Genomic DNA, 26,703 nt, shown 5'->3' on the forward strand with positions numbered 1-26,703 from the left:
TATATATATATATATATATATATATATATATATATAAACCTAATTGCGGAATAAGGAGAAATATGTGGCAAAAAAATGTACGGTAGGGAGAAAGTGCCGTTAAGGGGAAAAAAACATTTCCCCCTAACGTTTTGAACGTCAGTTTTACCAATATAACGTGATCCGACACTCAAAAAAAGTATCAGGTTGTGAAGAGGAGTCGATGTACTGCATATTCATGAAATTTGAAAGATTTTCAAAGTCCCTAACAGGTACTTTTTTGCTTTGTTATAAAACAAGAAAAATATCAGCTATGAAAAAAAATGAACGGTAGGGGGAAACGTGGTTTTTTGGTGATATTTCTTGATTTTTATATAAATATTTTCATTATCTCTTGACATGCAGTACATAATAACATGCTAAACATCTCCAATAGTCGGATCGATTGATTTTACCTGCCCTGAAACAGAAAACCCCCATATACCATTTTCGGCTGACCTATTTTCAACAGTCAAAACATGTATCTTTGTGCACATGCGCAGTATGCACTTAAACCTTTGTGCACATGCGCAGTATGCACTTTTACTTTTCGTGTACAGGATTGGAGGAAAGGTACCGTACATCATACATTATTTATATCATACTGTATACAACAACTCTGGTCTAAGTGTTGTAGCGACGACGAAATGTTCGTTGTTGATGGATCGCTGGTAATTGAATTTGGCGATAGTGACAATGGGCCCGTAAGTTTAAATTTAAACGATTACTCGAAGATTATTTACTAAAACAAACTAAAAATCAAAACCACAAATGTTACGTTTGATTTCTTTAATCGCTCTGTGACACAATCGCCGATGTTCTCAGTTCTTACTGGATATTGGTCAGACAAACCATGTGGACTTAATGTGACTTCTGTAATGCATTTGTCGATCGAATGATTTTCCCCTGAACTCAGGACAAAGTTTTCATATGCCATCGGTCTTTGGAAATAAAAATATCAGACATCAGTGTGACCGTGGGGTGAGCCATTTTAACAGGAATGAGTCAATGTACGTGTGGGTCATGTTTATATTATGTTGCACGCGCAAAAAAATAATGACAAAAAGGATGTTGTATCATATTAGCAACAATAGTCTCTTGGTGCATATTTTTTTCGCAGAACCAGCTGGGTCTAACGTTATCTAATAGGTATAGGCCCAGTGTGTTGTGATCGCCCATTTCTTGAGCATAGGGTTAGGGATAGGATTACGTTCGAAGGATATGGTTTCTCTTTTGATCTGTTTTGTGACAATGTAGCGTGCTGGTTCCGTGGGTCAATCACCTAATTAGAATCATTTTCAGTGAAAAGTGCGGGATAAATCAAGAAAGGTTGACCTTGCTGTGTATTCATCAAACTTTTGCAAATCCGAATTCTGCCAAAAAAGTGTGAAATAGGCCAGCATTAATGGAACTGTATTAGCATATGACAAACACATTGCAATGAACAGATGTGTTGATTCAATCACATACCTTTACTTGAATAGCATGGTACAGTGCAATAATTGCATAATTGAAAGGATAATGTTTTCTTTGGTTGTCTTCATCAAATAACGAATTACTTCCATGTTTTGATGCATCTTTACATTTCTTGAGGGATGCAAAATTAGATATATGAAGGGATTTTGAAAAGATATATATATTTGTCTACGTTCGAACCATTTGTCTCCTATGTGCTCTACTATCATTTTTTACGCTCTAATTTACTCAAGGTACTGATGAACTCAAATTTTCCCATACTATGCCAAGAATCCTGTATTGATTTAGTGACTATGTAAGGCTTATTTTAGGTAGTTCGGGAACGGAAAGCCGGGCCTTAGCTTACACTGATAACATCTAATTTAATCAAAGTACTGATCAACTCAAAATGTACAGAACATACACTTCCAATAGCGCGTGATTTTAATCCCGCCTCACCACAGCGCAATCCAACAATGCGCGAGCCATGGGTGACATCATAATAACAATAACAAACTAGAATATGCTTCACAACTATATAAGCAGAACAAACAATTAATTACAGACGGGTGTACGTTTCATTTGCCTGTAGGCCCAAGCTATGCGCCTATCAATGGAATGATTGTACCCTAAACATGGAGAGTTAAATGTGGATCATTTGAATCCCATATGCCTCACTTTACCCATGGAGCTTTATAGCTCCATGCTTTACCTAAGATGTCAGTTATCAGCGTGACTGTGTTGTGAATCCCTGGATCAGGGGTGAGTCGAAGTGGGTCATGATTATATCAGTGTTGCATTTATAAGCAAGACTGATGGCAGTAGGAAGTGTAGTGTATTTGTGTTGAACTTTAGACCCCCATATATATGCAAATTAGAACTGATGTCACATCAAGCTTCCACTTTCAATTGTTGTCATCTAACTGACATGCACCCAGTAGCATATATGCTTGCTGGAGGCAGCTCAGTTCCACTACTTCTAGCAGCAGGAACAACCCTTTAATATCTAACCATCCTGGACTTTGCCGTGCATCAAGTTATTTGTTCATTTCTGTGTAACTTTACCTGGTGTAGTTTGAAGATATGGTACAGCATCCAACACAAATACCACCAAATTACCAGCAGTTTTAAAACATTGCCATAATCGCCGAATGCAGTTACTCCGACATCCCGCAATAGGGGTTGTTGTCATACCGTAGAACCTGTGTACACAGTCTCATAGGCAATGGCTACACTTGTGTCAATAACAACGTTCGCCACAGCCATAAAGCAGGAGGTATATTGCTTATGCTGCAGTACGTACAGGGCTTAGCCATCGTTTAAATTTAGGGTAGTGCAAGGCCCGATGAGGAGTACAGTCGAGGAATGAAGAATTATGAAAGGTGAGTTTGTATCAATTCAATACCCCTTCATATAAATGGCAAATTTATGTGTGATTTGGAAAATAAGTAATGGGAATGGGTTCACGAGACATTAAAGATGCCAAAACAGCATGAATTGAAAAATTGATTTCGTTTTGGGCCACATTTTCCATAGTTGTGTAACAATCAGCCATGTTTATTGGTAGTGAGTAGTCTGTATTTTAAGCAAATTGTTAAAAGGATAGATTAAAGTAGCCCTGGGATAATCTGCAGTTAGTAAATTTATGTTTGATGTGTGTGTACATGTGTAATGCAGTGCAGGGATTATTCTTGTTGTTTTCAGTTAATTGGGAGACTGAATCGTGTTGCACAGGTATTACATGTGAGACTATGAGTACATTGTAGTTTGTTCACAATTAATGTTAGTTTAATTTGGAAGTTTAGTCATATTACTTGTATTATTTAATAGTTGTAACTAAATTTTTTGGAAGTTAGTTTTCAAAGATATATCATGTTTGATGGTCTCTATTATTTTACATCAAGGTCAAAGTTAAATTGGGTCAACTTAGGTCAAAGTCTGTAAACATGACATTCCATGAGTGAAAAGTTTTGAGCTTCAAACTTTTTGGTAGCAATTAGTAAGAAGATAATCGCAGTCGTGTTTAATGCAAGTCATGATGTCAGTTTAGGTCAACAGATCATGGTTGGAAAACCTCTATAGTACAATATCTGAAGGTATGAATGTAACTTAGGGGAACCTATAGTATGCTGAATAGATGATCCCATTGTTTTCCATAGAGTCAAGGGTCACTTGAAGTCAATTAGAGGTTAGTTATAGGTGAGAACCTTTATAATTAAGTCTCACTCTCATCACTGAAGAAGTGGGAATTTGTTTGAACTCCAGCTTTCTTTGTATTTGCATGTACATCAATCATTGCTGCAAGCCCATTATACTAAATTACACATTCTGATCAGCAATACTAAATGTAGATGAATATAGTATCCACAGTTGCTTATCACATTGGCAAGAAATCACTAAATCAATTGACTTTCTGGCTTTGCAAATCTTTTTTTAATAGCATGGATGCAACTGAATAGTCAAGTGGTGGGCCATCTTTGGAACTGTTGGTGAACCATGGAAGTGGAAAAAGCCAAAATTGTCAAAAGACCAAGATGAAAGTTATCATAGCAAAGGAGAAGCAAAGCTATGTAGACCTGTTTGCATTGATAATCAATTGGAAGAAAGGAGGAGCCCTGTATGACTATGGGATCAAGCAATTACAATGGACACTACCAAACCAAGTAAGTACTGTAAAAAGCCCATCCCATCCACTAATCTATCAGATTTTATTAAAATATTAGAAACTAGGTCAAAGTCATCCAAGGTCATCAGAGCCGCGATGAAGGTATGTTTCCTGGAAGTGTTGAAACCTGGAGTTCTAGCTGTAAAAGTTGAGTGCAAGCTTAGTATCCCAAGAGAGGATGAGATAAATCCATATGGTCCAGATTGAGAGAAATGTAATAACCAGCGAATATGGGCAATTTTAGCTGGCAATTACACTTAAAGGATGGTAAGATTAGGAGAAGATAAAGCATAAGTACTAAAAATCAAACAATAGAATATGTTTGATCTCAAAAGTAAACCAGCAAAAGAAGTTGACCTATAACAGATTACAAATGAACAAGAGAACCAATACTCCTGAATGTAACTGAGGTATTAAAATGTGTGTGTGAAAAAAGGTACGTTGTATGAAGTTTTAATTGCATACTTCCACTATGGCAATAACTTGCTCAGAGAGATGACTGTGTACAAGGGGTGATCTTCATTTAAGCCAATGAAGTTTGAGTTGGACACACAGTATTAAACACTTAGTAAAGTTCAGCTAGCAGGTGAATCCTTATCACAATTTATACACCTTTTTAAACATTTCAAGAAGTATATTCGCACAGCTGCCACCCTAACACACAACACAGTAAGTCAAAATACTAATAACTTGAAAAAGTAGTGGGTAGAGAGTACTGTACATTTCTCCTTCATTTTTCTAAACTAGGTCAAATCTCCTTCAATCGTCCTGATTTTCATATCATCTGTACTTTAACTTGTAAGTACTCATAAACATCCTAACTTACAAAATCGAAAATGATAGCTGGAAATTAGCCAAAAACAACAAGTTCGGTGGCTCATTTTAGGCATTTTTTTGGCGGATGTACATTACCTAATTGTAGTATGCTACCTTAAGCCTCGTGAAATTTTTCTTCTTCTCCTGAGGTAAACTAAACTACAAAGCATTAAAGTATCTGTAATTATTTTTCTGTTTGATCCCCAATATCAACTTTTTAAGAGCTCAGCTGGGTCAAATTTGAGCTTGAAATGGATTTCTGCTCTAGCCTCGTTGCTGTGCTTTCAATCCATCTGTTTCTTACATTCTCTGGAAAATTCCTTCTGTTGATTATTTTGTACTTCAAAAGTCCTTTACTATGCACAAACCTGTCTCCAGGTTCTGCGAGTCCTTTCTAAGGAGATGATAATCGGGCTGGGAGGGGGGTCCCAGACCTGGCATAGAGCAAAAGAAACACTAAATATAAATTTGATCTTATTTGGGATTTAAAGAGTATAAATTCTTCAAGGAGATAACTGAACTGCAGGATAAAAGTTTACAACTGGCAGAAAGCAATTGAGATTGTAAAGTAGGTGTTTTTAGGTGTTTATTTATTGAGATTTCATTATAGAGGGCGCCCTCTAAACACTGCCTTGTGTTAAATAAGGTTAAAACTAGCCTCACAATTGACTAGTCAAGGACTGCTATACCACATTTTCCTGTTACATTTACATTTAATGCATATTTGTTCAATTCTACACCTTTCCCATGATCTGCAAATAAGTAAAAGGGGGTTGGTGTTTACCGAGAAGAAGCAAAGTACATCACCAACTAACACTAACAGCTGGATTAAGCCAGGCCATGCCCATGTCAGGGCACATTTTGGGAGAAGCCAGTATATATTTTATTTATGCATCTGAACCATGCAAATTGAGGTGTTTAGTTGTACTGTACCTTGCAGATTTTTTATATACTTGTGTCTCAATTAAGGACTCACAAGTCAGAATTTGTTCTATGAATACTGTAAACCAGCCAATTATATAGACCTACTGTATATTGATGATTCTGCCATACATTTTTGACAACTACTGTAAGTTACAGATAAGTATAGCCCAACACAATGTATTTTAATACAGAGAAGTCAAAATGATACCCAGACTGACAATGACACATGGTAGGAGCACTATGCTGGCTATACCTGGGACTATAGCATCCCAATTGCTAGTAAACAGCAGAAGTCTGTGTTATCCCGGGCATACTTTAGTTCTAGTTCATTGTTATAACATTACTTACCTACAGGTGTAAATTATGGCAGAAATCATGCTCTTCAACAACAACACTGACACGGCAGGGCTGAATCTGAACTGTATCAACTCTGGAACAATGAAATTCCAAGTATAATTTGCTAATTTGTGCTGCCCAAACATCATCTATAGTTGTTCAACTGTGTTACTTTTGAATTACCGTTGGTAAGTAAATTTCATGAAACTTCCTTTACATAGTCCTTCAACTATGGTAATGCAATCTTGAATTTAAGCCTACTGAAATATGTTGGAGACTTGGAGTAGCATCATCTTCACCATTCTTTAAAATAATGTCAAACATTACAAAATGCAAGTTGCTATGTGAGACAAAAGCTCAGCCAAAAGTGAGTTATATGATCTCAACCCTGAAAATCCATTTTTTTAGCTAAATAAGAATTTCCCCCCTCAAAATCACTCAAGCATGAAATCATGAAACATTTCACCTGAAATATCAACGGCTACAGTAGCCTGACCATGTTAGCCTATAATTTGCTTTTTTGGGGCTAAACTGAGAGAAATCACATTTCTTATAAGCGTACCACAACATTTTATTCTTCTCCATTGACTAACACACTAAACTTGTCTTCCTTAGAGGGCCCCTAGAGCATAGAAGATATGTCCTTTATGGCATTCCTACCCATTTCCTCATAGCTGATGACTTGGCCTATCATGGCACTTGTTAATCCCATACCTTTAATGTCAAGATTTTGAGCTGCAAGGGGTGAAAGTTTAGAGCAGTGGTCCCGCTCCTTTGAAATGGCTATCCGGGCAAAATCTCACCATTTCTACTTCATTTTTCTAAGATAGGTCAATTCTCCTTCAATCGTCCTGATTTTCATATCATCTGTACTTTAAATTGTATTCTTAAAACTGTCCTAGTAATAAAATCAGTGATGATACCTGGAAATAAGCCCAAAAATAATTTTCCTGAGGGTGGCCGATATACATTGCCTTATTGTGGTACACTGTCTAAGTGGTCAGTCTGATCATTTCATGCAATGTCTTTTTTGAACAACTTTGCAACTGAACACAAATAAGTTCCAGACCTATAGTTGAAGTGAATATACTGTAAACAGTAATCTTGGCGCTTTATACCCAATTAGGCAGTAACTTTGCTGATGTTCCAGTAATATACAGCACCTATACTGTACCTGAGAGTGACAGAGTGACAATGGTTTATTCCCATCGTCCCCTCATCCCCATTTTACACTGCACATAACCAGTAAACAGTTTCCTACAGGAAATTTTACCACACTGTATTTCTCCTCAAGGGGTATTTGCATTTCCCCTTAAAGCAGCATTTTGCGCTGGGTCGCTTTTTTCCACCTTTTTAACATGTGCATCGATTTTTTTACATGTATCAATCATAAAACAGCAAACTAAGATACCATCCAAGTTTCACCCTGCCAAGAGCATTAATTAGCGAGTAATTAACGATTTATGGCGATAACGAGTAGAAGTGTCCTCAACAAAGTTTTCAATCTCCAAATCCACTACTTTGAATTCCACCAATCAGTGAATAGTATATTTATTCATGAGCATTTTGCGTTTGGTCGCCATTTTCTACTCTTTTAACATGTCCATCAAGTTTTTTACATACATCAAATCACAAAACAGCAAACTAAGATTGTAGCCAAGTTTTTCCCTACCAACAACGTTAGTTGGCGAGCATTCGACATACAAAATTAATCGCATTCAGCTCCCAAAACCCACTAGTTTGAATTCAACCAATCAGAGATGCAGGTTTAGTTAAATTTAGTTAAATTAGCCAAATTATTGCAAATTTTTCGACTTTTATGCCACCATTTGAAGTAAGATTTAAGTAGATAAGCTAATTATGTATGTAGTTATGGCATAGTGGAGTCAGTGAGGTTGAAAAAAATCATAGAAAAGGACGCAAAATGCTCCTTTAAAGTCATATGTCGCAGCGTCTACCTACTGCCAAGTGATGTACTTTAAAATCCTAGGCTGCGTCTAGAGGTAATCTTTTCTCATGAGCTTTCCTATTTATTCAATACTGCTGTGTACTGTAGAAAGTAAAATGCAAAGTAACAAAGTACAGTTTACTGTATAGAGTAAATGTAAGTTTATCACGTAGAGGAAGCTGGAAAAACTCTGTTGCGATGCGTGGTCAGAAAGTTCCTGTTCGAGCTGGCTCTTGCAAGTTAATTAGAAATTTTTGGTATAACAGACAATAGCAGTTTGGTGTGAAGAGGAAGTGTCTTCGATATTTCTCCAAAGATGGGCGTGAACTAATTATGCAAACCTCAAATATCACATTTTACCAATATTTTGGGTATTTCAAGGTCAAATTCGGTCACAATTAAAAGGTTTATTTTTGGTTTTTAATACAAAACTAGTAAGATGTGTATAGTTATGATGCAAAGAATGGGCTAAAACATCTTTTGTATTAGTTTTTATTAATGCTCTGATGAGCAGCTTAAAGTGGCGTATATGAGAGTAACATCAGCCCTACAGAAACATGCATACAAGGGGAAATAGCACTAGTAACATTGTATCTTCATTCAAGGAGACCATGTTAAACATCATTAGAATCTATTGAAATGTATTTATTAAAAGTGTTCTGTCTTTGACTCCCTCCCCCAACACCCCCCCCAAACACCCTCCCCTAGTGCATTATGCAGATTTGTATACAGTATATTACTGACTTTTACTGCAAAGAGACTGCATAGCACATGCATTCAAGGTATACTGAATTATTTGGTATGGTAATCTGCTTCAAATTGTCTGTATGCATGCATAACCCAACCCCCCCCCCCCTTCCACTCACATCTTCTACCCAACCCTATATCAGAATAGAAAATGAATGTGTACCAGTGCATACATGCACAGTGTGTACTTTATATGTGTGTTCAGTACAGTGTTATTTTACACCAAGCACTAATTAAAAACACAGTCCCACTGTCCACAATCATGTGCAGTACTACACACTGTACATTTCATTTCATTTATTTGTTTCCACATTCAAAAGGTATTACACAATAATAGAACAAAATGTATGTGACAAGTGGAGGAGGTCTGAGAAAGCCGAGGCTCTTTAGAGGCAGACCCGCCGCCCCCCCCCCCCCAACAATATAAGAAAAGAAAAAAAAAATGAATTGCACACACAAATAAACTACGTTACATAAGATAACATGATACTATTTAAAGAATTATCATATTATATATACGTAATGACAAAAAAAGACAAAAAAAAAAAAAACATGTATGTAATGGTGATTCAATTCAATACTGTGCATATTTCAATGTCATATTAATATATTATATACTTGCAATGTAGTGTCTGCTTCTGCTATAATTCACTAAGTTAAAAGTCTTTTATAACTTAAAATGAAGTTGAACCAGTGTACATATGTAGTACATATAGTACACACTATACATATAGTACACACTATATGTACAGTGTGTACTATGTATACATGTTCAGTATGTAGTGTTATTTTACACCAAGCACAATAAATACATAGTCCCACTGTTTGCATGCAATCATGTACAGTACATACTGTACATGTATGTACTGGTCATTCAATTCAATACTGTGCATATTTCAATGTCATATTAATATATTACTTGCAATGTAGTGTCTGCTTCTGCTATATATAATTCACTAAATTAAAAGACTTATAGTATAAACTGAATGTTTAAGCAGTTTAACCTGTTATATTTAAATATATATTAGTTTAACCTGTACTAAACATGTACCTGTACACACATATAGAACACACTGTACATGTATATGCACTGGTTCACATTCATTTTCTATTCTGATATAGGGTCGGGTAGAGGATGTGGGTGGGAGGGGGGTGTATAAACTGAATGTTTAAGCAGTTTAACCTGTTATATTTTAATATATATTTAAATTAGTTTAACCTGTACTAAACATGTACACACATATAGAACACACTGTACATGTATATGCACTGGTTCACATTCATTTTCTATTCTGATATAGGGTCGGGTAGAGGATGTGGGTGGGAGGGGGGTGAGTTACATGTAAACAGACAATTTGAAGTGCAGATTACAACCATATATATAATTCAATACCTTGAGTGCATGTGTTATGCAGTCTCTTTGCAGTAAAAGTCAGTCACATACTGTATGCATATAAGAAGGGTAATTCTCAGGGCTTAATGCCTGATTATTGCTTTAATTCATTTTAAAGGCATTGATCGAGACTCGCCCCAAACCGCGTGCAGCCATCTGAGAAAGTTAACTTTCCGTTGCTTGCAAGTGACGTTTTGTTCGTGTCGCTACAAAATGCAGACAGTACAGTAATGAAACCTGATACGTTGTTATCTTTAGCTGGACCTGAGATGTCCATCGCTGTATCGTTTGTATATTGTGCTGTGTGTATTGACCGCAGCTGTATGTACTGACTGTACACTAGTGTATAATTACCAATGGTAGCAAGCTGTGTGTGTGTATTTTCTGTGATCGATGGTGGTGTCTAACACTTCTGTTATACCTCATTCGAAACTAGGTCAGATAACCGGCATTAGACGTTTTTTTGTGCGCGAGTCTTCACACCCTTTAAATTCCTGGCAAAAAACGCTGACAACATATAGTAATAACGTGCTGCAGTGGTGGATCCAGGGTTTATGAAAGAGGGGGATCATTTTAGGACATCACATGAGAGCACTGACAGCTTGTCTACATTGAAGGGGGAGGGGGATTTCTGGGGTTTATCTCACAGAAAATTGTAAAAGAGGAGCCCTTCTACCCCACCCATCAAAAAAATCCAATGTACAATAATTTACAATGATGCACACACAGAATTAGGGGACTCAATCAGCCTGGTTGGGCATCCCCTGGATCTGCGCCTGGTGTGTGTACCTGTGTATGTATATGAAACATTTACCAATTTGTAATTCACTTAGAGAATCATCCTGCTCTCTTTCCATATAAATGAATCATATGTGGGCCACAGGACCATTATTGGCTGCTGCCTGGATGGGCCCTGGTACAGCAAAAAATTGGTGTATTTTTAGATACCCTTTATCTAACAGGTATATATACTGCAAAAAAGGGATTATCCTTGTCTTTTTTCAATTTTGGATCCCCTATTTGAAGGAACCTAGACAACAAACATGCACAGAGTGTGAAAGGTAGCACACATAACCTTGAATCCTGGTCATAAACCAACATAACATGCCCATCCAACCCTTAGTCTCTTTTCACATGCATATTCAGGGTACCCAGTTCAGTGGAGTATAGCATTGATGGGTCAAAGTAAACATTGTCAAAGTGCAGTGCAATACAATAAACTAGGCTCATACTGTATCACTCATACTGTATCACTGCAAGATGCCAGTCATTATGATAATGTCACAAATCAATTTGTATCACATGATCACTGCTTTTTGCAAATTCTCACTTTGTAACAAGAAAATGACAAGTTAAGACCAAATTTTACAGTTGTTCCCGCATTAAGATTACTTCATTTTTCGAATTTGTGAACAGGAGAGCATAAAGGGTTATGTGTGAATTTGGGGAAGAAGATGTTATATCCATTCAAGGTTACGAAGTAGGAAGAAATTCCTTCCACACATTTTTTAGTTGCCCTATGGTTTACATTTCTTTAAATTTAATCTATTTGTATGTTGATTAGTGGCAATGGAACTAAGCCCTAAAATCTCTGATACGCTTTATCTCCCATCATGCAAGGTGAAGTCATCTGCCCCAAAGCAAACAAGATTATTTCATTTATGTAGAACAAGAAGCCAGAGTTGATTGTTGAGGTGTTCACCTTCACAAAAATACCATTAATATCGACACCTCTGGTTGACTGATGGTAGCCGATTTATATATTTCCCTCATCTCACTTACTGTACATCCACATCACATCTCACATACCAAATGACTCACTTAAGCATTATTATATACTAGTAGTTGGGAGAAAATCACCCTGGGACGTTGTCACCCATATCGAAGATAGGGAATAAAATTAAAATTTTCATAATTGGACAGATCTCAAATATCAATTTTGATTTGAAATCTTGTAGAGCTCCTAAAATGTCATTAAATGGTGCAATTTTCCTGTTCATGAATTTGATAGTAAAAACTTCATTATTTCTTAACAGTTGCAATATTGTTTAAATTATTGTCACAAGGTGACCAGCATGCCCACTGTCCGGAAAATTATGATGTTAGTACAGTAGATGTTGACAATTTCTGTGAGAGGTTGTCTTTATTTTGTCATCCTCTGTCATGTTGCAGAGTTGTGGTTAATTAATTTTGTATCAAAGCAGGATATCTGGCGAAATGAGAACTGGTTGGCAATGTCCCACTCTTTCACACTCCAAATATGCAAGAAGTTAAAAGATTGTGGACAATACATGCTGTATACAAAATGTGAATAGTGAATATTATGTTTAATTTAATAGAAATTGGTTCAATGTGTGTGAGACCATTTTCCATTCAAATTTTCAAAAGAAAACCAATTCTAGACCCAGTTTTAAAATCACAGAGAAGAAAAGAAAAATATTCCCTGAATATTCAAGCTTTGTCTTCCAGCTACTAAGATTTACTTAGACTGGACAAGTATTATTATAAGGTGTACTGTACGTGTATTAGCCAAGAGGATTGTGCATTGTTAAAAGGACCTTATTCCCCAACCCCCCCCCCCCCTCCCCTTCAATCAAATCCTTTTTGTAACAACTACAAAACTTGCCAGAGGTTCTAACACTCTCAAAAGGATTTACAAAATGAAAAAAAAGACACATCTTCCATGAAGCTCATTAAAAGAAACTTCTGTATTGGCACAAAATTATAGCATGCTGTAATTGCTAGAAGCTTCAGAAAGTACTTCCTTGAGGCCTTTTATTTCCAAATTGTTCTCATCTAAATGAACACAATGACTGAATGTCCCAGTAAATTTCCTCTAAGGTGGTTATAAAACAGTTTAAGGAATCTGGATTATAACCACTGCTTTCATGACCATATTTCCTGGCCTAATTGTCTTCTTTCATCCAAGTTTCAAATTTATGAAAACCCAGTATAAATACATGAATGTACATATTTATAAAACGGGATATGAAAACCAGTTAAGAGTAATAAAAATTAGAAAAGTCCCCAGAATCCTAGATTCAAGTACTACAGCTCAATACTGGTACTTTGTCTTGTACATGGCCAATGTCTACATAGCTGGGTTCTATAGGCTACATAGCTAAGTAGTTGCATGTAACTGGTGAGTTTTCAGCTCTAACACCTAACACTGCAGGAGTATGCTGCCCATAAATGTTTCAAGGTTAATGGCCTTGTGATGTGATTTTATAGTTACTGTGACTTCCAGAAGCACACATAGCTCAATGCCATTATGAGTGATGAGTGTGTAGCATTGTGTGTGTACACAGCTATTACAGATTTTGGGCTGATTCTTACTCATTGAGAAAATAAAATATGGTAGTTTTCTGCTCACACAACTACAAAACACTGAAGATCACGTTTTAATAAATTTGAATAACACAATGGCTGCTTAGTCAAAAGTTGTGATATCTCTTGTAACTGAAATGCCCCTCCTTACATATGAAGTATAACCTATCATTTCCAGTAGGTTTCAACTGGTTAAATCATGAGCTCACCTAGGTCAGTGAGGGGATGGGCATTTTGGGGGTCTACTGGCAGGGGTACCCCACTAATATAAATTACTGGAAATGCCCATCCTTTGCATATGAAGTGATACCTATCGTTTTCCAGTAGGTTTCAACTGGTTACCTCATGAGCTGACCTAGGTCAATGAGGGGATGGGCATTTTGGGGGTCTACTGGCAGGGGTACCCCACTAGTAGAAATTACTGGAAATGCCCATCACTTACATATAGAGTCGTGCCAATCAGTTTCAAGTAGTTTTCAACTGGTTACCTCATGAGCTGACCTGGTCTAGAAGGGATGGGCATTTTGAGGGTCTACTGGCAGGGGTACCCCACTAATATAAATTACTGGAAATGCCCATCCTTTGCATATGAAGTGATACCTATCGTTTTCCAGTAGGTTTCAACTGGTTACCTCATGAGCTGACCTAGGTCAATGAGGGGATGGGCATTTTGGGGGTCTACTGGCAGGGGTACCCCACTAGTAGAAATTACTGGAAATGCCCATCACTTACATATAGAGTCGTGCCAATCAGTTTCAAGTAGTTTTCAACTGGTTACCTCATGAGCTGACCTGGTCTAGAAGGGATGGGCATTTTGAGGGTCTACTGGCAGGGGTACCCCACTAATATAAATTACTGGAAATGCCCATCCTTTGCATATGAAGTGATACCTATCGTTTTCCAGTAGGTTTCAACTGGTTACCTCATGAGCTGACCTAGGTCAATGAGGGGATGGTCATTTTGTGGGTCTACTGGCAGGGGGACTCCCCCCCCCCAATATAAATTACAGGAAATGCCCATCCCTAACATATGAGTGATACCTATCATTTTCCAGTAAGTTTTCAACTTGTTACATCATGAGCTCATCTAGGTCAATGGGGGATGGGCATTTTGGGGGTCTACTGGCAGGAGTAAGCCACCAATAAAAACTACTGGCAATGCCCATCCCTTGTATCTGAAGTCCTAACCAACATTTTCCAGTAGGTTTCAAGTGGTTACCTCATGAGCTGACCTAGGTCAGCCGTGAGGGGTCAATTATTGATCACTGGCAGGTGTACCCCACCACCAATAATTACTGGCAATGGCCATTTGTTGCTCTTGGGGCCATACCTGACACATTGTACTTATATACTTTGATGTGGTTACCACGAAAGCTGATCTAGGTTAGCTAATAGGTGACCTTAAAGTTGCTCTCCCAGCCACACCCAACATAGCCGGTTTGCCAGTCGTCTGGTTTCATATACAGGAATGCACTGTGAACAATTTGATGTACCAGGCAATTGGTTACCTTCCCAGCTAACTAAACCCTCTGGGCTCCCGCTCTACTATGAGAGTATCAACCTAGCTAGTGCACGAGAAGAGTGCGAACGTTTCTCTGGTCTAGCCATCAATTATGCATTCAAATTGCACAAAATCTAACACAGCATAAACGCTCAATATGCTAGTTCTGTCGAAAAATTACACATGTGGATGCAAGCATATGGCCACTGAAAAAGATGCTGTAAACGTTCACGAAGGGGGCAAATTTTTGTGGTGATATTAAGTTATATACAACTCATCCCTACCAAATGTAACTTTTTAACTTTTGATTGACTTGTGATTGATTTTCAGGGGCATGTGCAGGAATTTCCATGGGGGGGGGTCCAAAATGTTATGAAATGTAATGATTGCCCTACTGGGGGGTCTTAGTGGAAATTTCCGTGGAGGGGAATTGTCCGGGGGAAAATTGTCATGGGTGGGAATTGTCCGGAGTGGGAATTGTCCAAGGGGCAATTGTCGGCTTTGCAATTGTCCGGGTGGGAATTGTCCAGAGTGGGAATTGTCCAAGGGGCAATTGTCGGGCTTTGCAATTGTCCGGGTGGGAATTGTCCGGGTGGGAATCGTCCGGGTGGGAATCGTCCAGGGGGCAGTTGTTTGGGAACCGTCTTACTAACTATTGGATTATTAGAGGAACCCATTTCCCATGATTGCGTCCATCAAACGAATGGAAATACTGGAACCTACCAACTGAAACGGAAAACTTGCATTGCTTCCATTTCTGTTTTTTGTAATCATGTTTTTTTACACAAATCAAAATTAACTAACAAAACAAAAGTATGAAGCTAATAAAAAACAGTTAAAATTAGAAACCTTCAACCCAGCTATTGAGACAGTTGCGGTGTTTATAAACAGAGCACATTGACTGCACATGAGGTACTGTACACACTCTCGTGTACACCTACACATATGTACAGTAGGTATTTAAGCAGTCTGGGAGTTTCTAGCAACACAGTAATATGTGAGAATAATGCATGGATGGCACGAGTTTCGATTGGCTAGTTTTTAGCTCATACTAGTTTGAGCTATAGCCATGTTGCAGCTCTATCCTATGTGACTATTCATCCACCTGTAAAAAAATACATATATGTTGCTTAGTCCTTGGTGGATAAATGAAGAAACTTGTACAATGATTATCAAGTAAGGTAGCATCAGTGGTATTCAAGAAAGTTGAGGTCACAGGTCAGTTAGGAGTCGATAATTATCAGGGGTTTTTGTCAACATACAAAATATGCTTCCCTTCTCACGTTAAAAATGGTTGATGGTGACGGTTGGTCAAAATTATCATAGGTTAATGGCCTATTAAGCATGTTCAGAAATTTTCATTTGGACAGGATCTATTTGGGGGTACCTTTACATTTGTCACCATAAGTTAATGCATTTAGAATTTTTTCAGGTGTAGGTTTATATAATGGACCTATCAATTGTATGATGCACCCTCGGACCCACTGGATAGGTGCCTCAATATTTAAAATTAAGCTGGACATTTGACACATCCTTGCATAGTAAATTTGATACATTGATGCATGTCGTTGACCCACATCAAATTTACATTAATTGACTGACCATTTGCTGCCCGTGAAAGATTCTTTGTGGCACATTGATGCACCTTGACACACTTATTGTAGTTGTAATGGTGCACCAAATGTCCACTTTGATGGAAGCCTTAGTCACATAAATCTTTGGACATTATGCACATTTAATGCGCCATTCCAGGGGTGAGGGGGATGTCACTGAGTCCCTCTTACAACTGATAGGTACATAGTCATAGTACAGCCATATACCACCAGGGAGTTGTTATGGAACAACTCCCTGATACCACAGCCTGTGTCAAATACACATTAGTGTGCATGAGAGGGAATCAGTTAAGTTGATTGATTATTCCTCTCACTGTTTACATGTGATTGTAATCTGAATATGTGAACAAGGCCATGGTGTTTGCAAATTGTCTGCCTGGTAATCATATCACATTACATGCCTTTAATACTAGTTGAGTTGAAACTGATCAGAACTGAGCCTTTAATTGGTAAGTGGGTCATTATTGCCGGTCCACAGCACAAACCACAGTATTAAGTTACATTTTGTTGACCTGATCTGAGTTCATTTCCTTTTCAGTAATGTGAATTTATATTGCTTATAGAGAGGAGCATAAACATTGCAGTGAAAATGTTTAATAAAAATAAGTTTCCAATCAAAATGAAAGTTAAACATTTAAGAAAAACTGTTGAAAGTATTTAAGTACATTTTACCACTTTAAGATTGTTAAAGTTTTTTTCCACAAATATCTCTTTTTGCAGACTCGGTTACAGTATTAATTTGCTGTATATTGTTGTGCATAGTCTGAAAGTTTACGCCCCCCCCCCACCACCCACCTTTCTACATTGACCTTGCAAATGCAATCTCCTCTAAATAAATATCACATTACTTAGTATTAGTTTATGCACCATTGGTGCTCTTGCTTTTATTTATCATGGATGTCTTAACAATATTTTAAAGAAACACCAAAGTTCTGCTTCATATCCCTTATCCTATGATGAAAATACATGTAAGTTTCATTTTAGTTAATAATTATTTTTGCCTCTGAATAATTTTTTTAATTGTGACCAAATGAAAATTGAAGAATAATTATAGTCAAGTGGGGTAAAAAAAAAAAAAATTTACCTAAAGTTTGCTCTAAAAATTGATGAGTAAGAGGTATTGTTTCGGTTCCAATGTTCAAGTGTGTGGAGTGGGATTCTCTTAAAGAGAATCTAACAAAAATAACTATTTTGTAAATGGAAAGTGTCGTTTTTTGCGAAAAATGTTGTTTTTTTTTATCCCCAAAATTTGCTTAATTCGGGGTAAAAAAAAACAGTGCCGGGGTAAAAAAAAACAATGCTAGAAAACAGCTATTTTCTTCATGAATGTATCTTAAAATCATGTTTGCATATAATTACATCTAAGTATGAGCTACTACCTTTACATGAAAAAGGAAAAAAAATTGTGAAATTGTCTTAATTCGTAATTATGGATGGCTCGTGTCATATGTCATGCTCAGCCATATTCATACTGTACAGTGTGTATATGATGCTACACAAATGTGGTGTAATATAGTAGAAACATTAGAGTTGAGCCAATTTCAGTTACTTCTGCCCAATTATTTAACATTTTTGACACATGACAGACATGAAAACTATTTGCCTAACCTCTAAAATCAACATTATGGAAAAATTTATTCATTCGGGCAAAATAGAGAGTACATTGGAGCCGGAAAGTACTTGTTTTTTTTTACCCCATTCGCATCATTTTTTGGGGGTAAAAAAAAACAAGGCCCCCCCATGAAGCGTGAATGAAGTTGGAGTAATTCTACCATGGGGGAGTGTAATATCACTAACTGCTATGCTGTAACTGCTGGAATAATCTCCACATCATAGAAGCTGGGTATGCAGGAGAAAGTTTCAGATATGTGGTACAAACTTCAAATTTTGCTCGTTTAGCATTCGCTTGATTCAATGAAGCGCTGATTGGCAGCGAAGTGACATAGGGTTCCAGAAATTATATAATAATATACTAGGCATGTAGGACTATCATATTGGTAGATAGTCTTTAAACAATGATGTGTGTTGCAGGAATGATGCATATTTATGAGGGGGAGGGCTTAGCAATATGTTGGTATCAAAAGTTTGTATGCACGATAACTCAACAAGGGGATGACCGATCATTACCATACTTAGTGGGTGGCCCATAGTGAGTAGATTAACCCTATTGATTTGGTGCTCATATCATGAATATTAATGAGGTAATGGGGTCAAATGTGAAAAACTCCAAATTGCAATAACTTGGCTACTATTAGTCGGAATTTCGTCAAACTTGGTATGATGGTATTGGTAGATAGTCTTTACACACTGATGTGTGGTGCAAGTGATATCATGCATATTTATGAGGGGGCCGGCTTAGCAATATTTCGGTTTGAAAAGTTTGTCCAGATAACTCAACAAGGAGATGACCGATCATTACCATACTTAGTTGGTGGGTGGATCATAGTGAGTAGGATAACCCTATTGATTTTGCTGCTCATTTCATGAATATTAATGAGGTAATGGGGTCAAATGTGAAAAACTCCAAATTGCAATAACTTGGCTACTATTAGTCGGAATTTCGTCAAACTTGGTATGATGATATTGGCAGATAGCCTATACACATGTTGTAAGTTGCAATTGATATGATACAAATTTATGAGAGGGCAGGGCTTAGAATTACTTTGGTAACAAAACTCTGTGTGCATGAATTGCTGTTGTTGTCATAGCTAGGGCTTTCTTAGAAATTTCCCTATGAATGGAACTAATGAACAGCAGCAATGAACCATAAAATGTTTTCATTCTGGTTATTCCTGCTTAGCATAGCTCCAATATATGGCTAGAAATGTATGCATGTTCATGACCTTGTTATAATATTGTTCATGAAAGTTACCAAGACTCTTTTATGGCCGGCTGAAATGACGTGATATCATGAACATTTCCATCAAACGTTGTTTTCAGCAACTGCTGACTCTCTCTATCATCCAGATCTATGATTTTAATTCCACTTTGTTATGTTGAAAGTGTTAATCTTTGCAGATATGTTTCCCATAAATTTAGCCTTAACATCAGGGGTAGTCCGTAGAAATAAAGTGTTATTTCCAAAGAAGCCTTTTAATGTAGTGAGTAAGATAATGGTAAACATGTTGTATAGGTGTGAAGTATAAGGTGACATCATCAATTAACTTAAATGTAGTTCATACTATATCAGTTCTAGAAATAAATATTGTTTTTTATGTTCCTCCTGGGTCTGGCAATGTTCTGTGTTAGTCATAAGGGGGTTTGGATAATGCCAGAGTTGTTGAAAATATTGATTGCTAGTCATCATTACAGTCAATAGGCTATTTATGTCCAGTTTCTTTACCCAATTTTATATACAGGCACACATTAAATGTAGAGAGTAATGAAGTACTGATACCATTGCCTCATTACTCTCTACATTTAAAGTGTGCTTACAGTCAAGTGTTCTTTTTCTCTTTTCCTGTAAAGGTTGGCAAATATTACAAGTGGAGTGGAAGGGACACATCCGCAGTCTAACAACACTTTAAAAAATTTTACAAGAGAAAGGCAGAAATGAAATTGCCAGGTAAGATTATACTGCAACTCAGGGAACTTTTCCAATTGTTACTTATCTGCTATCATCAGATTTACAGTAGCCTACATGCAACGTTCTTCGCATTGCAGCTGAACAGCGCAATGTACAGAACAAAGAGTCTGCTGTTCAAAGTTATCTTGTGTTACATAAAGATCACAAAACATACATGATGGCTTAACGATATATTAAAAAGATCTAATTTAAAAGAAATTTCACCAGAAATTAGGGAAGAAATTAATCTGTACTCAAACACAGTTTTTGTTTTGACTACTGTAGCAACTGCAGCGTGGGTTATGTCGCAATCTGCATTTGCTAAGATGACGTCACGTTTGCAACTTTTTAAAGTATTTGAAATATCCATCCTAAATGATTAAAAATTGTTTCTCTGTCAAAACGTAATATTAGCATTCTCATACTTTGAGAACACATTTAGAAAATTATTTATCGTTTTTTAAGCTCACTTTCAAGGGCTACCAGACAAATCTTTTGAATTGTTTGTTTTGTATATAATAACACCAAATCTTTCACATCAAACTATGTGTCGTTTCATCAGTTTTAACAAATGTGCAGTAATCTAACTAGATGCATTTACTATTTTTGTTGCATTTTCAGGTCGGAAAGAAGTACTGGCTTTCCTTGAAAGTCACCCAGATTTAAAGTATGATTGGGAAGCATTCCATAACAAAGAAATGAATGAAGTTCGAAAAGCCCAACTGGGGGCCAGAGACAGGGAAGAGGAATGGCATAAAAAGTAAAGTGGCCAAATAAAGATGTGTATACAGTAAAATTTAAGTAATGATGTTTTGATGGTACCAGTTACTGCACACAAATAAAGGGGTGGATACAGTAAAATATAAGTAATGATGTTTTGATGGTACAAGCTACTGCACACAAATAAAGGGGTGTATAAAGTAAAATATAAGTAATGATACTTTGATGGTACCAGTTACTGCACACAAATAAAGAGGTGTATACAGTAAAATATAAGTAATGATGTTTTGATGTTACCAGTGACTGCACACAAATAAAGGGGTGGATACAGTAAAATATAAGTAATGATGTATTGATGGTACCAGCTACTGCACACAAATAAAGGGTTGTATACAGTAAAATATAAGTAATGATGTTTTGATGGTATCAGCTACTGCACACAAATAAAGAGGTGTATACAGTAAAATATAAGTAATGATGTTTTGATGGTATCAGCTACTGCACACAAATAAAGGGGTGGATACAGTAAAATATAAGTAATGATGTTTTGATGGTATCAGCTACTGCACACAAATAAAGGGTTGTATACAGTAAAATATAAGTAATGATGTATTGATGGTACCAGTAACTGCACACAAATAAAGAGGTGTATACAGTAAAATATAAGTAATGATGTTTTGATGTTACCAGTGATTGCACACAAATAAAGAGGTGTATAGAGTAAAATATAAGTAATGATGTTTTGATGTTACCAGTGATTGCACACAAATAAAGGGGTGTATACAGTAAAATATAAGTAATGATGTATTGATGGTACCAGTAACTGCACACAAATAAAGAGGTGTATACAGTAAAATATATGTAATGATGTTTTGATGGTACCAGCTACTGCACACAAATAAAGCTGTGTATACAGTAAAATATAAGTAATGATGTTTTGATGTTACCAGTGATTGCACACAAATAAAGATGTGTATAGAGTAAAATATAAGTAATGATGTTTTGATGGTACCAGCTACTGCACACAAATAAAGGGGTGTATACAGTAAAATATAAGTAATGATGTATTGATGGTACCATCTACCGCACACAAATAAAGAGGTGTATACAGTAAAATATACTTAATGATGTTTTGATGGTACCAGCTACTGCACACAAATAAAGGGGTGTATACAGTAAAATAAAAGTAATGATGTTTTGATGGTACCAGTTACTGCACACAATTTAAGAGGTGTATACAGTAAAATATACGTAATGATGTTTTGATGGTACAAGCTACTGCACACAAATAAAGGGGTGTATTAAGTAAAATTTAAGTAATGATGTTTTGATGGTACCAGCTACTGCACACAAATAAAGGGGTGTATACAGTAAAATATAAGTAATGATGTATTAATGGTACCAGTAACTGCACACAAATAAAGAGGTGTATACAGTAAAATATACGTAATGATGTTTTGATGGTACCAGCTACTGCACACAAATAAAGGGGTGTATACAGTAAAATATAAGTAATGATGTTTTGATGGTACCAGTTGCTGCACACAATTAAAGAGGTGTATACAGTAAAATATAAGCAATGGTGTTTTGATGGTACCAGTGGCTGCACACAAATAAAGGGGTGGATACAGTAAAATATAAGTAATGATGTTTTGATGGTACCAGTTATTGCACACATGAAGAGGTGTATACAGTAAAATATAAGTAATGATGTTGTGATGGTGCCAGTTACTGAACACAAATAAAGCTGTGTATACAGTAAAATATAAGTAATGATGTTTTGATGTTACCAGTGATTGCACACAAATAAAGATGTGTATAGAGTAAAATATAAGTAATGATGTTTTGATGGTACCAGCTACTGCACACAAATAAAGGGGTGTATACAGTAAAATATAAGTAATGATGTATTGATGGTACCATCTACCGCACACAAATAAAGAGGTGTATACAGTAAAATATACTTAATGATGTTTTGATGGTACCAGCTACTGCACACAAATAAAGGGGTGTATACAGTAAAATAAAAGTAATGATGTTTTGATGGTACCAGTTACTGCACACAATTTAAGAGGTGTATACAGTAAAATATACGTAATGATGTTTTGATGGTACAAGCTACTGCACACAAATAAAGGGGTGTATTAAGTAAAATTTAAGTAATGATGTTTTGATGGTACCAGCTACTGCACACAAATAAAGGGGTGTATACAGTAAAATATAAGTAATGATGTATTAATGGTACCAGTAACTGCACACAAATAAAGAGGTGTATACAGTAAAATATACGTAATGATGTTTTGATGGTACCAGCTACTGCACACAAATAAAGGGGTGTATACAGTAAAATATAAGTAATGATGTTTTGATGGTACCAGTTGCTGCACACAATTAAAGAGGTGTATACAGTAAAATATAAGCAATGGTGTTTTGATGGTACCAGTGGCTGCACACAAATAAAGGGGTGGATACAGTAAAATATAAGTAATGATGTTTTGATGGTACCAGTTATTGCACACATGAAGAGGTGTATACAGTAAAATATAAGTAATGATGTTGTGATGGTGCCAGTTATTGCACACAAATAAAGGGGTGTATACAGTAAAATATAAGTAATGATGTATTAATGGTACCAGTAACTGCACACAAATAAAGAGGTGTATACAGTAAAATATACTTAATGATGTTTTGATGGTACCAGCTACTGCACACAAATAAAGGGGTGTATACAGTAAAATATAAGTAATGATGTTTTGATGGTACCAGTTGCTGCACACAATTAAAGAGGTGTATACAGTAAAATATAAGCAATGGTGTTTTGATGGTACCAGTGGCTGCACACAAATAAAGGGGTGGATACAGTAAAATATAAGTAATGATGTTTTGATGTTACCAGTGATTGCACACAAATAAAGATGTGTATAGAGTAAAATATAAGTAATGATGTTTTGATGGTACCAGCTACTGCACACAAATAAAGGGGTGTATACAGTAAAATATAAGTAATGATGTTTTGATGGTACCAGCTACTGCACACAAATAAAGAGGTGTATACAGTAAAATATACGTGTAATGATGTTTTGATGGTACCAGCTACTGCACACAAATAAGGGGTGTATACAGTAAAATATAAGTAATGATGTTTTGATGGTACCATCTACCGCACACAAATAAAGAGGTGTATACAGTAAAATATATGTAATGATGTTTTAATGGTACCAGCTACTGCACACAAATAAAGGGGTGTATAAAGTAAAATATAAGTAATGATGTTTTGATGTTACCAGTGACTGCACACAAATAAAGGGGTGGATACAGTGAAATATAAGTAATGATGTTTTGATGGTACCAGTAACTGCACACAATTAAAGAGGTGTATACTGTAAAATATACGTAATGATGTTTTGATGGTACAAGCTACTGCACACAAATAAAGGGGTGTATACAGTAAAATTTAAGTAATGATGTTTTGATGGTACCATCTACCGCACACAAATAAAGGGGTGTATAAAGTAAAATATAAGTAATGATGTTTTGATGGTACCAGCTACTGCACACAAATAAGGGGTGTATACATTAAAATATAAGTAATGATGTTTTGATGGTACCAGTGATTGCACACAAATAAAGATGTGTATAGAGTAAAATATAAGTAATGATGTTTTGATGTTACCAGTGATTGCACACAAATAAAGGGGTGTATACAGTAAAATATACGTAATGATGTTTTGATGGTACCAGCTACTGCACACAAATAAGGGGTGTATACATTAAAATATAAGTAATGATGTTTTGATGGTACCATCTACCGCACACAAATAAAGAGGTGTATACAGTAAAATATATGTAATGATGTTTTGATGGTACCAGCTACTTCACACAAATAAGGGGTGTATACATTAAAATATAAGTAATGATGTTTTGATGGTACCATCTACCGCACACAAATAAAGAGGTGTATACAGTAAAATATATGTAATGATGTTTTGATGGTACCAGCTACTGCACACAAATAAAGGGGTGTATACAGTAAAATATAAGTAATGATGTTTTGATGGTACCAGTTACTGCACACAATTAAAGAGGTGTATACAGTAAAATATACGTAATGATGTTTTGATGGTACAAGCTACTGCACACAAATAAAGGGGTGTATAAAGTAAAATATAAGTAATGATGTTTTGATGGTACCAGTTAATGCACACAAATAAAGAGGTGTATACAGTAAAATATAAGTAATGATGTTTTGATGTTACCAGTGATTGCACACAAATAAAGAGGTGTATAGAGTAAAATATAAGTAATGATGTTTTGATGTTACCAGTGATTGCACACAAATAAAGGGGTGTATACAGTAAAATATAAGTAATGATGTATTGATGGTACCAGTAACTGCACACAAATAAAGAGGTGTATACAGTAAAATATATGTAATGATGTTTTGATGGTACCAGCTACTGCACACAAATAAAGCTGTGTATACAGTAAAATATAAGTAATGATGTTTTGATGGTACCAGTTACTGCACACAATTAAAGAGGTGTATACAGTAAAATATAAGTAATGATGTTTTGATGGTACCAGCTACTGCACACAAATAAAGGGGTGTATACAGTAAAATATAAGTAATGATGTTTTGATGGTACCAGTGATTGCACACAAATAAAGATGTGTATAGAGTAAAATATAAGTAATGATGTTTTGATGTTACCAGTGATTGCACACAAATAAAGGGGTTTATACAGTAAAATATACGTAATGATGTTTTGATGGTACCAGCTACTGCACACAAATAAGGGGTGTATACATTAAAATATAAGTAATGATGTTTTGATGGTACCATCTACCGCACACAAATAAAGAGGTGTATACAGTAAAATATATGTAATGATGTTTTGATGGTACCAGCTACTTCACACAAATAAGGGGTGTATACATTAAAATATAAGTAATGATGTTTTGATGGTACCATCTACCGCACACAAATAAAGAGGTGTATACAGTAAAATATATGTAATGATGTTTTGATGGTACCAGCTACTGCACACAAATAAAGGGGTGTATACAGTAAAATATAAGTAATGATGTTTTGATGGTACCAGTTACTGCACACAATTAAAGAGGTGTATACAGTAAAATATACGTAATGATGTTTTGATGGTACAAGCTACTGCACACAAATAAAGGGGTGTATAAAGTAAAATATAAGTAATGATGTTTTGATGGTACCAGTTAATGCACACAAATAAAGAGGTGTATACAGTAAAATATAAGTAATGATGTTTTGATGTTACCAGTGATTGCACACAAATAAAGAGGTGTATAGAGTAAAATATAAGTAATGATGTTTTGATGTTACCAGTGATTGCACACATATAAAGGGGTGTATACAGTAAAATATAAGTAATGATGTATTGATGGTACCAGTAACTGCACACAAATAAAGAGGTGTATACAGTAAAATATATGTAATGATGTTTTGATGGTACCAGCTACTGCACACAAATAAAGCTGTGTATACAGTAAAATATAAGTAATGATGTTTTGATGGTACCAGTTACTGCACACAATTAAAGAGGTGTATACAGTAAAATATAAGTAATGATGTTTTGATGGTACCAGCTACTGCACACAAATAAAGGGGTGTATACAGTAAAATATAAGTAATGATGTTTT

The 26,703-nt window shown here is 36.0% G+C and overlaps 1 long non-coding RNA gene across 4 annotated transcripts; it reads left to right on the plus strand.

Moving 5' to 3' along the window:
* Positions 1 to 26,397, plus strand: LOC139974485 (uncharacterized). Of its 4 annotated transcripts, XR_011795492.1 has the most exons (6): positions 1 to 3,672; positions 3,914 to 4,136; positions 6,233 to 6,402; positions 20,211 to 20,307; positions 20,929 to 23,554; positions 25,243 to 26,395. It is a non-coding gene; the product is annotated as an uncharacterized lncRNA (long non-coding RNA). The 4 variants fall into 4 exon arrangements; XR_011795489.1 differs by having other exon boundaries at positions 7 to 3,672; positions 20,929 to 26,396; XR_011795490.1 differs by having other exon boundaries at positions 7 to 3,661; positions 20,929 to 26,396.
* Positions 26,398 to 26,703: the final 306 nt, after the last annotated feature.

The sequence above is a fragment of the Apostichopus japonicus genome, chromosome 9 (assembly GCF_037975245.1).
Source record: "Apostichopus japonicus isolate 1M-3 chromosome 9, ASM3797524v1, whole genome shotgun sequence".
NCBI lineage: Eukaryota > Metazoa > Echinodermata > Holothuroidea > Aspidochirotida > Stichopodidae > Apostichopus > Apostichopus japonicus.